The sequence below is a fragment of the Tachypleus tridentatus genome, chromosome 13, assembly GCF_004210375.1.
Source record: "Tachypleus tridentatus isolate NWPU-2018 chromosome 13, ASM421037v1, whole genome shotgun sequence".
In the NCBI taxonomy this organism is placed as follows: Eukaryota; Metazoa; Arthropoda; class Merostomata; order Xiphosura; family Limulidae; genus Tachypleus; species Tachypleus tridentatus.
This window is the reverse complement of record NC_134837.1, coordinates 205,954,672-205,967,702: the sequence shown is the minus strand read 5'-3', so window position 1 is coordinate 205,967,702 and position 13,031 is coordinate 205,954,672. Positions and strand designations below refer to the sequence as shown.

General features: G+C 33.9%; 1 long non-coding RNA gene across 2 annotated transcripts; it reads left to right on the top strand.

Annotated features, from left to right (window-relative positions):
* LOC143238738 (uncharacterized) lies at positions 1–12,136 on the top strand. 2 transcript variants are annotated; one of them, XR_013020734.1, is made up of 3 exons: positions 1–108; positions 10,094–10,328; positions 11,677–12,136. It is a non-coding gene; the product is annotated as an uncharacterized LOC143238738 (long non-coding RNA). The 2 variants fall into 2 exon arrangements; XR_013020735.1 differs by lacking the exon at positions 1–108 and adding an exon at positions 3,964–4,280.
* Positions 12,137–13,031: the final 895 nt, after the last annotated feature.

Sequence of the window (13,031 nt, the reverse complement as noted above, 5' to 3'; positions counted from 1 at the left end):
ATTGAGGCCGGTAAATAGGGGGTGACTGTTCTTTGTGGGGGCTAAAGGGAGGGTTAGTGGAAAAGTATAAAGCGTTTTGCTGTTTTCAGTCATCAGAACTCCTAAAATGTAAGGAATGCTGTTAGATCATTTTTTCTAAACAACAATTTTTCTGTACGAGGAAAGATATTAAGAGTTTAAAACTATTTTTAAAAGAACGTTAATATCTTTCTAACCACATACGAATAACAATCATAGCCAACTTATGAAACAATAAATTCCAATATTTTAAAGTACGAACTTGTGAAAAAGTGTATTGTAATTAGTTATACTTATTACCAAGTCCATTTTTAGTTTTGCTGTAAGGCGACAGGTTACTGTGATCAAAAGTTAATATTAATAACTTTGAAATATCTATATTTTATTATCGATTTGCCTTGTCAATATAATCAAATATACATAAAACATAACTTAAAACCAACCATACTGTTAAAGAAATTAATTCCGTTTTTATCGTTGTTAGATTTCTGTATCAACTGAAATACTCTAAATAATGTACATTTAATAGTATTAAATTTATCAAAACATCAAACATATATTTCGAAGAAACCGTGTGATTTAAATAATATGTACGATCGGTTTTAAGAGGAAATATATGGAACCCCTGGCAACATTGTCGAAAACATTTGTGTTATTCAAAATCAATGATGTATTTTATTGTTTTAATTTATGTAAAGTTTTCAGTGAGAACAAACGAGTGATTATTAAATCTCGATTAATGAATATTAGAAAATTATTTTAATGTGAATAATCATCGGTAGCAATAATATACATTATACCAGTTTCTATCTTATTTCTTCGCCAGTTTTTAGAGTTTGAGAGATTTAGACCCTTTTCTCCCTGTGATGCGAATAATAGGCCTAATTCCGTTTGACGTCACACGCGATTGGAATTTTGGGAGTGCGTCATATCCGAACAGGATTGACAACTATTGTTATGAAGTTGTATTTGTTGAATGCAATACTGAATGAGAAACGTTGATATTGCCGTTCCGGGTGTAGTGTTTGTTCTAAAAAATATTTCTCTTCCGCAGTTAAGAAATTAGCTTGTATGATGTTGCTTACAAGCTAGTGGCAATAAACCATAACTCTTTTCTTAAAAAACTAAAATCCCAACCCAAACTAAAAGTATTCATAAATATTTCACTTAAGTAGATATCCTAAAAATAAATTTTTCCGTTTTATAGATTGTAGACTAACATATAAGCTCACGAGTATTTTTGATTTAATCTTTCAACTAATGATCAGTAAATTCAGCTCAATGGTCGATAAATATTAACTGTGAGAAGAAAATAAGTCTTGTATTAGCATAGGCTTTGTGTTGTAACTTGTGTTACTGAAATACACCTAAATATGTGTTCTAGAGGTTAGTAAATGTTTGAAACAATTTCGTAAGTGTACAGTTTTAACAAAACTAACCAGGATACTTTCTACTGAGAACCTAAAACGTTGTGTGAACATGTCTATATAATGTAACACTAGCCACAATTCGCAAAATATTTGTAACTCTCGTGCGCTTCGTTTCAATTATCCCTGTTTTCTTACAGGCATTATGCATAGAACTATAAATCCTGATCTACTTAAAAAACAAACAAGAACAAAAGACGCAGTCAGACAAAAACTTTACGTAGATGTAACTTTATTTAATAAAACAACATTTAAGTAAGCAATAAGGTAAACTATTCGTACAGAGTATGAAATTGTTATGAGCGATCAGTGTGTGTCACGGTTTTACGACTTAAAGAAAGTCACAAAATCAAGGAATAAAATCCGCAGTAAAGACAAATGTAGCTAAAACGAAATGAAATTATGGCAAAGTAAAGTAAATATAAAGTTGTAATGAAGGCACACTTAGCTGATTATACAGAAACGCCTGAATGTATGTTCATAACATGATAAGCATATTGTTTTAAACGAACTTGACATTTGTATTTTAGATTTAAATATATCGAGAAAGCACATAGAAATTGTATTTAGTGTGTAAAGACATTACACGTTGGTTAAGTGTTGTTTGTATGAAATGCTTTGCAAATAAAAAACTAAAGTTGAAATCTAAGCTATTTGTTACGTGATGACAACAATATACTGCTACTGTGTACCATATCCGTTACATTAAAAAGTTTGATTAAGCGAATAGGTAAGACGATTCTGAATGGTTTGTTTTTTGTTTCTTTAAATTTTGCGCAAAGCTACACGAGAGCTATCTGCACTAGCCATCTCTAATTTAGCAGTGTAAGACTAGAGGGAAGGAAGCTAGTCATCACCACCCACCGCCAACTCTTGGGCTACACTTTTACCAACGAAGAGTAGGACTGACCGTAACATTATAACGCCCCCACGGCTGAAAGAGTGTGCATTTTTGGTGTGATGGGGATTCAAACCCCCGACCCTCAGATTACGAGTCGAACGCCTTAATCCACCTGGCCATGCCGAACCTCGCTTCTGAATGGAAAAACCAATTGGCAATCTGGACTACTCGGTAGAAGATTTGTAGTCTTTGATCGTGAAATTTACTATAAAAGTTCTGAACAGACAAACTTATCATTTATATAGATATTATAAATGTTCTTAATGCAGTATTATTCTATTATTTTAACTTGAAATATGTCCTATGGGAATACTATTTCCATTCTCGCAAAGAAAATAATGTTAAATTTAAATCAACGTTGTTTTTGTTTTGGATTTGTTACCAAAGAGCGTTTTTATTTGTAACAATTTTTTTAAAATATCGAATGACAGGATTGTATTACTGTTTACAAAAAACAAATCGGTTTTACGGAGAAAAACATGTTTGTTTAATTCAGAACCTTTAACCAGTTTTACCTAGTATCATCAGTTGGGATACGGGAACTGAGGTTGACAGAAATTCATTTATAAAAAAAACGATTCTCGTGTGAATCTATAACAATAGTAATCCACAAGCATATAAATAAATACTGCAAACATAATAAACTAATTCATCAATTAATTGCGAAATTTACAAATATATAAATAGAGCTTTTAGGCTTGAGTTCAAATACTGAAATTCGTTCTGTCTACAGTTAAGGCACTCGACTCGTAATTTAAGGGTCGTGGATTCGAATCCCTGTCACACCAAACATGCTTGTCCTTTCAGCCGTGGGGGTGTTATAAGTGACAGTCAATATCACTATTCGTTGGTAAAAGAGTAGCCCAAGAGTTGGTGGTGATGACTAGCTGCCTTCCCTTTAGCCTTACACTGCTAAATTAAGGACGGCTAGCGCAAATAGCCCTCATGTAACTTTGCGCGAATTTCAAAAAACAAACAAACCAGATATAAATGAACACATCTGCATTTGGTAGGAATAGGGGTTTGTTTTTATTATGAACAGGGCTTATTTTATTAATGTTTTTTTTTCTGTTGAGGATTTTACCTCAAAATAATAAAAAAAATGATTGTACCTTGACGTGTGTTCAAAAACATAAGATGGAGTTTTTAAATGTACTCGCGAACTGTTTCACCTATACAACAGCTACTGCAGTCGGTACATCCAATTACCTATATATTTCCTAAAGTATCATTATCCATAGACTTTTTAAATATCAGTTGCCCTAGATTTTTCCATCTCTTGCTATTTACTTTTTCTTTTTCGTTGTTGTTATGAATAGTGAAGTGTTGAAATATTTCTAAAAAAACCAATTATATCCCCCTAACGATGCTAGATAAACCTATCGAATTACGTTTTCTTTTACGCTAAACTAAAATAACGGTAATAACAGGTTTGAAAGAAAACAAAACACATATTGCTTGTTTTATCGTAAACAAAACTTTAATTATTTTAAGTTCTTCCTTTAATTTAATTTCTAAGGCCATTCTTAACAAGTGTTTTAAAAATAAATCCATAAAAACATTTCAAATGCATATCACGTGTGAGTAATATAAATACCAGTTCAACTGTTGATTCATGCTGTTCTATGACCGAGTCATATTTATTAGAATCTGTACTAAGTAAAAGGTTTATAAAATATTGTTTAACTGTTAGTGCTCTACAAAACATTAAGCGGTTTTATATCAAGGGTATGGAACCTTTGATTTTGATATCCAAGTACATAACTTTAACATTGAGCCACTGTACTGAGGAGTTGTACATGTTTAGCTATTAACAATTTTAACAAGCAATTTGATTTGCTAATGGAAATACTTCCCTGCTCAATCGCAACAGGGGACATGAAACTTTGGAACATTTCTTGCAACATGAGTATGCACAGGTGAAACGTTAAACGGTAAATATTTTTGTAATTAATTAATTAGAATGTAGAGTATATATGAGGTTAAAATACAACATGAAGTCATAGTGGTTAATCTCTATTTTATTGGCACATATATTCCAAGGATTCGTAATTAAAACGAGTGGAACTCCTGTATACGAAATGAAAGAAGTCGTTTACATGACGTAACCTACGGGAATCATAATATGACAGCAGTCGTTGCCATAATACTATATATAATAGGAGTAAGAGGTCCAAGTGAACCTGACCCTTTCTGGTCATTAAGACTAAAAACCTGATGAAGAGAGAAGCGAAGTACTGTAATTACGGTTAACATTACGTTGATGAGTAAGACAAGCACAAAATGCCAGCACTTTGTTGTGGGGCTCTAGCCCCTCCCCCAGTATAACTTAACGAGTCCATGATGTATCAATAAAGCTGCTACGTTATCTCCACTTACTTAGATATGCTAAAAACAAACTTTGTTAATAAACTTGCCTGTGGTACTTGGATATCGTGGGGTAATTGTTGTGCTTATGAAATTGCAAATAGTTGTTTTTTTTTAATAATAATTTTAAGAACTTGGGGTGCAAGCAAAGTTTGATTTGGATTGTTTTGAATTTCGTGCAAAACTACTCGCAGGTTATCTGCGTTAGCCGTCTCTAATTTAGCAATGTAAGACTAGAGGGAAAGCAGCTAGTCATCACTACCCATCGCCAACTCTTAAGCCACTCTTTTACCAACGAATAATGGGATTATTATAACGCCCCCACGGCTGAAAGGGCGACCATGTGTGGTGTGACGGGGATTCGAACCCGCGACCCCGAAATTACGGGTTGAGTGCCTTAACCACCTGGCCATGCCGCGCCTGTAAACAAAGTAAAACATATAATAAGAAGTCAACCACGCGTTATTTTCCATATCTAGTGCCGACAAAGCCTGTCGTTCAATGCCATGACTCGTCAGACCAGCTGGATGCGACAGACATTTGTGGTCGAGACGTTATTCAAGTAACCAGCTGTTGTGGTGTGAACTAGATTAAGTAAATGAAGTGTAATTATTATCAGTCTTTATTAAAGTAATTCATGAATTATAATTAAGATAAATATTAATAGCACATTATTATTTATTTATTTTTAACACCGGTTATTTATAATTATTATTTTCACTTGAATCAATGTTTACTCTAATGACACATTGGTAAAACAGTGTTCATTGTTAATAGCTAAACGACAATATAAGATGTATTGGTGATTGTTATAAAACTGATCATAATTCATTTATTACATTGTACTAATTAGTAAGAAAGTTTCTGTTGTTATGACACTGAAAAGTTTTTTTGTAGTTTCTTTTTTTACAAGAAAGTGAAGATAACTGAGTTAAAAAGTTAAAATGGTACTTTTTAGGCAGTTGAGAAAACGGAAATATTACTCTGTAACAGTTAGCATTCGACGATTAAGAGGTTCATGTCGGTGTCAGCTGACGTCTTAAGTATGTTTTCTTCTGCAGAGAACAAAAATGAACTTAAAGTATCACTATCGAGGTGACACTTGTATCTTCATCGTTAACTTTATGATTCCTGAAATATAGTTGTACATAATGTTCAATCAATGGGTTATTTTATTGCATATAATTCGCAAAACACCATAATTAATCGAAAAAAGCTTTAAAATAACCGTAAAAGGTCACTGCCGCTAGTAGTTTTGAGGCGAAAAAAGGCTTAAGACAGCTTGTAACGAAAAAATCGTAAATGCCACTGTCACAGTCTTTGTATAAATATGTATATTTTGCTTACATTTTAGAAGTAGACTCTTTATCATATTCGTATTTGTACAGTTGTAACATATAGCTTTAACATATGCAGAAGTAAGGTTACAAAGACTTTTCTTTCATCACTTGTGTAAATAGCACGTCAGTCTTTTTTACTACATATGAGGCCTGGCATGGCCGAGCGCGTAAGGCGTGCGACTCGTAATCCGAGGGTCGCGGGTTCGCGCCCGCGTCGCGCTAAACATGCTCGCCCTCCCAGCCGTGGGGGTGTATAAAGTTACGGTCAATCCCACTATTCGTTGGTAAAAGAGTAGCCCAAGGGTTGGCGGTGGGTGGTGATGACTAGCTGCCTTCCCTCTAGTCTTACACTGCTAAATTAGGGACGGCTAGCACAGATAGCCCTCGAGTAGCTTTGTGCGAAATTCCAAAACAAACAAACTACATATGAATTTAATATGACTGTAGAACATGTCTCAAAAATATTTTGTGTTAATATCATTCCTAGTGAAAAAACTTTTATATGTCAGGATTGTAGAGCTACTAATACCCACCCAATGAGAGGATACTTACGCGTACACGGATTAGTAAACAAATCTCACATTTTGGTTAAAACAGCAGCCATCCGACTGGATCCAGGTCAAATTCAACATCATGTTTACCCATGGAGTGCACCACATTATAGCCTTTTCCCTTCATTCAGTAAGAACTTTTCTGGGGAGCATGACCCCTCCAATAAAAAAAAATATTAAAAAGTACAGCATACTGAAATATTATTCCTTCAAAAGTCTAGGCCCGGCATGACCAGGTGGTTAGGGCGCTCGACTCGTAATCTGAGGGTCGTGGGTTCGAATCCGTGTAACACCCAACATGCCCGCCCTTTCAGCCGTGAGGGCGCTATAACGTGTGGTCAATCCCAGCATTCATTGGCAAATAACCAAAAACTATTATCATTATAGGCTTAGCTTGCTAAGGTCACATTAAACAAAGTCAAAACAACTCTACCACAAACGAAAGGATCCTAAGAATTAGCACTAATTATACAAAGTCGCATAACTGGATGATTGGAGGGCTCAAAATCAGTAAGAAATCGCTAGATGACTAGTAACACAATGGTGACGGTGCAGTCCAACAGTTTCTGCAAGACCTAAGAGCTTAAAATCAACAAAACAAAATATTTGTGTTGGGAGAAGTGTCAAGAATGAAGTGTGTCAAACTAATTCGTTTTTTATAAAGCTACACGAGGGATATCTACGCTAGTCGTCCCTAATTTAGCAGCGTAAGACTAGAAGGAAGGCAGCTAGTCATCACCACCCACTATCATTCTTGCTCTACTCTTTTACCAGCGGATAGTGGGATTGACCGTACATTATAACGCCCCCACGACTGAGAGGTCGGGCATGTTTGGTATGACTGGGATTTGTACCTGCGACCCTTAGATTACGAGTCGAGTGCCTTAACCACCTGGCCATGGTATAAAACGACCACCAGTGTTGCTTAATCATCCACAAGTCACGGAACAATATGGTGGCGCTTCTGGTATGATGTTGAATGGCATTTCGGGCATGTGTTGATAGAGGAAGTTAATGAAGTGATTTTAGTTCAGTGTTTGTACTGAGGGTTATCGGATTCATTCACTTACTCGGGTAGTTAGCGTGCTGTTTTTACCGATCCAACAGCTTTACGTAGTAATTTTATAACTTAGTTCAGAGATTGTATTTGAAATTAGGCCTACGTTAGTTACAGTGTATACTGAAAAATGTTTTTTTTTTTTTTATGAAATTAGACCTACAAGTAAGCGTAATATAGCAAACGTTTAATAAATAAATACATTAATTCATAATGGTTACGTGGACTGGACTTGACATTACTTTCACAGAATAATCTAAAATAATTCGCCCGAACAAAGAATGTATGTCAGAAGTGAGGTTATTTTGGTCAAAATGAAATAGGATTTTGACTGAATTTCAGTTTCAAGAAGGTCAATATTTATAAAGGTCATAGATAAAAAATAAGAAAAAACAAGAGTAAAGGGTAAAAGACAAGAAATTATTGAGTCTGGTGCTTATGACACTTGACTCGCATTCTGACCGTCACATGTTCGAAACTCGTCCCTAAACACGTTCGCTCTATCAGCCGTTATAATGTTTGGTCAATTCCACTTTTCGTTGGTAAAATATAGCCCACGAGTTAGGTCAGTATAACTTTAAGATCAAGAATTTCAAAAACATGAATTTAAGAATTAAAAGAATGATATTTTAGTAATATTTAAAAAAAGGACTAAAAATAAATTTGATGGAATAAAAGACTGATGAAAGCATTGGAGAATTGTGGAGACATTACAACATCAAAATTAAAGAAATATAGAAAGGTTAATTGAAGAAGTTACAAGATCATCATATTACGTAGCACTATAACATTAATTCTGTCTGACGATAGTATAAAAGAACTGAAAGTCGCAGATAAACAACTAAACAGAACTAATCTAGGCCTAACTTCAAACAAACGTTCCAACAGATATTCCGAGACTAATTCTAGTTACGCCTGTATTACTTTGCAAGGCCTAATCGATAGACGAAAAAAAACGAAACAAGACAACTAACATTGAATTGAATTACTCATTGAATAATTAATAACTCGTTAATTTCTTATTGAGTATTCCTTTGAGCCTCGTATTTATATCGCACTTATACAACGCACAAAAGTATATTTTTTTACACAAGACTTGACTTTAAAAACATTCTAGATATATTGCATCATTACCATCATTATTACCTCCCTCTAACAACATACATCTAAATTAAAATATTAAAAATATAGCTTACAACAATATGAAAGGTAATGTTGTACATAATTTAAACAAACTATGTGAAGCCTATCCAAAATATAATGATTTGTAATTGTGATAGCATTTAAGGACACAATCCTAAAAACTATTTTGTTCTCCGAAAAAAAATGTATTAATACTTTCTTTTCCGCGTAAAACTTTTATCATATCGACTACTATCAGTTTATTTATATGAAGTATACCCCTCTCAGCTTTTCACAAGTCGTTCATGCATTAAGCCTCAAGATGTATAATGCTAAAATTTGGGGTTCCATTCACTGAGGAGATCTGGCATGGCCAGGTGGTTAAGGCACTCGATTCGTAATCTGAGAGCTGCAGATTCGAATCCCCGTCACATTTCAGCCGTGGGGACGTTATAATGATCGGTCAAGCCCACTATCCGTTGGTAAAAGAGTAGCCCAAGAGTTGGCGGTGGGTGGTGATGACTAGCTGCCTTCCCTCCAGTCTTACACTGCTAAATTAGGGACGGCTAGCGCAGACAGTCCTCGTGTAACTTTGCACGAAATTCAAAACAAACCATTCTCTGAGGTGGGCATGCCGCAGTTTGCCAATTTTGTAGCTAAAACAACTTACATCTCAGTTTCTACAGTAAATAGATGTTTTATTATTCATTAAGAATCGTGAACCCTGCTATCGGTAAAATATCTAAGACAGGTATATATATCAGACTCTTGTACAGATATAAAAGATTGAACAAAACCAAACAACGTCTAATCTGACCAATTATCAACGATTCTTCTACGACCCAAAGATCCACTATTCCTTCTGATGACTATACTATGTTAACGATTTCCGTACTGCCAAAAGTCAAGGGCCATAGACTTTCTAATGACCAAAGATTTACAATATTTTTCCATTGAGTTCTATATTTGGAATTTATGTACATTTTATTTTCGAATTACTCTACCAGGGGACCTAAACTGTGTGTGTGTTTTTGCGTGTTTTTCTTATAGCAAAGCCACATCGGGCTATCTGCTCAGCCCACCGAGGGGAATCGCACCCCTGATTTTAGCGTTGTAAATCCGGAGACATACCGCTGTACTAGCGGGGGCTGGGACCTGACCCACATTTAAATTTATGATTTAGGTAACGATAATTAAATTTCACAAATGTAAAATTTTTTGGCCATTTCTCTTACCATTTTTGTATTTATGCACATCGGATTATAATTATTACGTTTGTTTGTTTTGATGTTATTTAAATTTTGCCCAAGGTTACTCGAGAGCTAACTTCACTAGCCATCTCTAACTTAGGAAAGGCAGCTAGTCGAAACCACCCACCATCAACTCTTGGGTTATTCTTTTACCAAGAAATAATGGAAGTGACATTATAACGCCCCCCACGATTGAAAGGGCGAATATGTTTTGTGAAAAGGGTTGAACCCGCGACTCGAACGCCGTTACTGCCAAGTCTTGCTTGGCTAACTATGAAGAGAGATATGTTTTGCAGTAAGTTCATTCTGGTTGTATAACAGCAAGTAACCTATATCCATTTTTTTTTAATCTTTCTTAAACTTGAATCATATTATTTATTACTAATGATAAAAATGTAAAATGAACATGCAAAAGTATTATATTACTATAATATGTGTTTCACTATATATGTTTAATCGTTATTATCACCTACGATGTAAGTGATAATAGATATTTAGAAAAATAAACTATTATATAAATAACAAGTATTTTACATGTTGCTCTTGACCCATGAAAATGCATTACGATAAATAATCTATTTTTGTTAAATAATTATATACACAAATATTATATGTGTGTGTATCAATTTACACGTTTTGTAGGCCTGTTATATTCATATCTAGTACAACCTACAAAAAGCACACACAACATCTAAATTAGCAAAGATTAGCTACAGCGCCATCGTTTAGCTTAAAAATAATCTAACTATGGTAATACATAATCGCCAGGTAATGTTGATGGGATACAACATCATTCAATATCAAAATATTAAGAAAAAGCTTTAGAGAAAATTTTATTAGTCAAATTATTAGTGAAGTAAATGCCCCTTCTGGTCTCGGTGCTCTTGCACAAACTATTTTCTACTTCATCAGATTTCTCTTAGGAGAAAGAGGAGTTAATTCATGTAATTTATGGCTGAATTTTATCCTTACTTGTTTTCAGAGCAGACAGAATTTGTGTGTACTGGAAGCAGTCGAAACTATTACAGTGTTAAGTATATCTACTGTTAAGCACCTTTCATTCGTCGACACTAATTAAAATGCATTTGAAAATTTCCATAATTTGTAGTTACATTGGTAGTCGGTAGATGACAATGGTAACGCAGTGAATCATATTTAATTTATTTACATATTGTATACAACTATACGAATAAATCTGTTATCAGTTAATACCAGATTTCGATAACGCTGTTAAGCAAATGTTTCGAAAATAAAATTCTCGGGAATTTGCCAATGGATAATTTTTCTTAAGAATAACTATTCTGATATACGAAAGAAATAAATACTAGAAAAATATATATGTAAAATCGACTCGTTAGTAGCATAAGCATTTACAATTTAGTTTATATTTTCTATTATTATTTCTTAATGAAACATAACCGCAGCGCCATCGTTTGACTTAAAACTAATCTAAAAGTGATAATACTTAATTATCAGGTAATAGCATCATCTTGTAACAAACGTATTCAGAACGAGATAGAAAACTTTAATGGCCGAAGTATTCATTGTTCAGAACGGTTACGTAAGCTAACATCACTTTAGTTAATTGAGTATATGAATTTTAAAAACAGGAACTGTAAACTGTTAAGTTGTTTTTCTTCTAGTCCACTGTTCAACTGAAGAAAATGCCAAACGCTATGAACTTATAGAGACTAGAAAATTTTCATCACATAACTTATGCTTACGCTACTATCAAACAAGAGACTTATCAAGATGTCAGCAATAAATACTTAATTTGATAAACCAGGCCAAGTATCAACCTATTCGAAACTTCCTTGTAAGAAAGAAATAAACAACCCAGAAATATTCAGACTACCAATTGGTGTTTTTTATTTGTAACAGAAAACAACAAATTTGTTTACTAAAAATGTTCTTTCACAATAATATACATAAAAACAAGGTGTTATGTCGCATTGAAACACTTGTTTGTTTTTAAAGCTAGTGGTAAGTGATTTTAGATGTAACTATAAGATTAATTTTTATAATTATACTTCTTATAATTTATGGCTCTTTAATCCATTCATTTCTGTTACTCCATCGTTTTAATATTGTTGTTTTTACTACAAACTTATTTTTAAAGGATTTTCTCAAGTCCCGTGATCTTTAAAAAACAAGTCGTCCAAGCCCTGTTTACACTGTTTATCGTGAGAAACTGCGTCACTGGCTGGCACTTTGCCAAAGCGGGAAATGTTTATTACGTTAGTAATATTATTGAGAGAATGACGTTTTCTGTGACGTTGTACTGTTTACGTCGAGGTAGAGCTCTCATGACATTTTCAAAATTTCTCACCAATGTTCGGTTTATAATTCGAACTTTGTACGAAGATAAACCCGCTTTTTGATTGCACTATTTTTCTTCAATCATGAAGAAACCATGAAATCCAAAAATAATTTGACTGTTAGTTAATAAAGATGTAAAGTTGTAGTTTAACAATTCGTTGGGCAAAAACCATGACGCAACACCCTCAACGGTCATTCCGTTTTTCTGTAACAAAATTTTAAAGTGAAATTATTACAAGTTCACTTGCATCCCAGTAAGCACGTCTTGCCCTTAAAACTTCAACAACTGCCAACAAAATACTAAAAATAAAGTGAAAATTCAGGAAAAAAGAACCGGAAACTATTTGTTCACTGACGTATATTATAACTTGCTTTGTACAACGCACGTTTTTCAATGTACAACGAAAAATTAAAACTATATCATGAAAAGTTGAACTGTATGTATTAGGATGGTACTCGTGTTGCTATGATATATGTAAGTCTAACAACCCTGTGCAGAGGGAAAGAAAGATGCTTTTCATCCATCGTATGTCAAACGTTTTTTGTTTTGTTTTTCTGATAGAAGACTGTGGTTGTCGCTGGTGAATATAGGACAAAAAACTATAACAAACAATAGTATAACATTTTATTGTTGTTCATTTCGTCTTATAAACATTTTTAAAACATAATGTTAATGAAT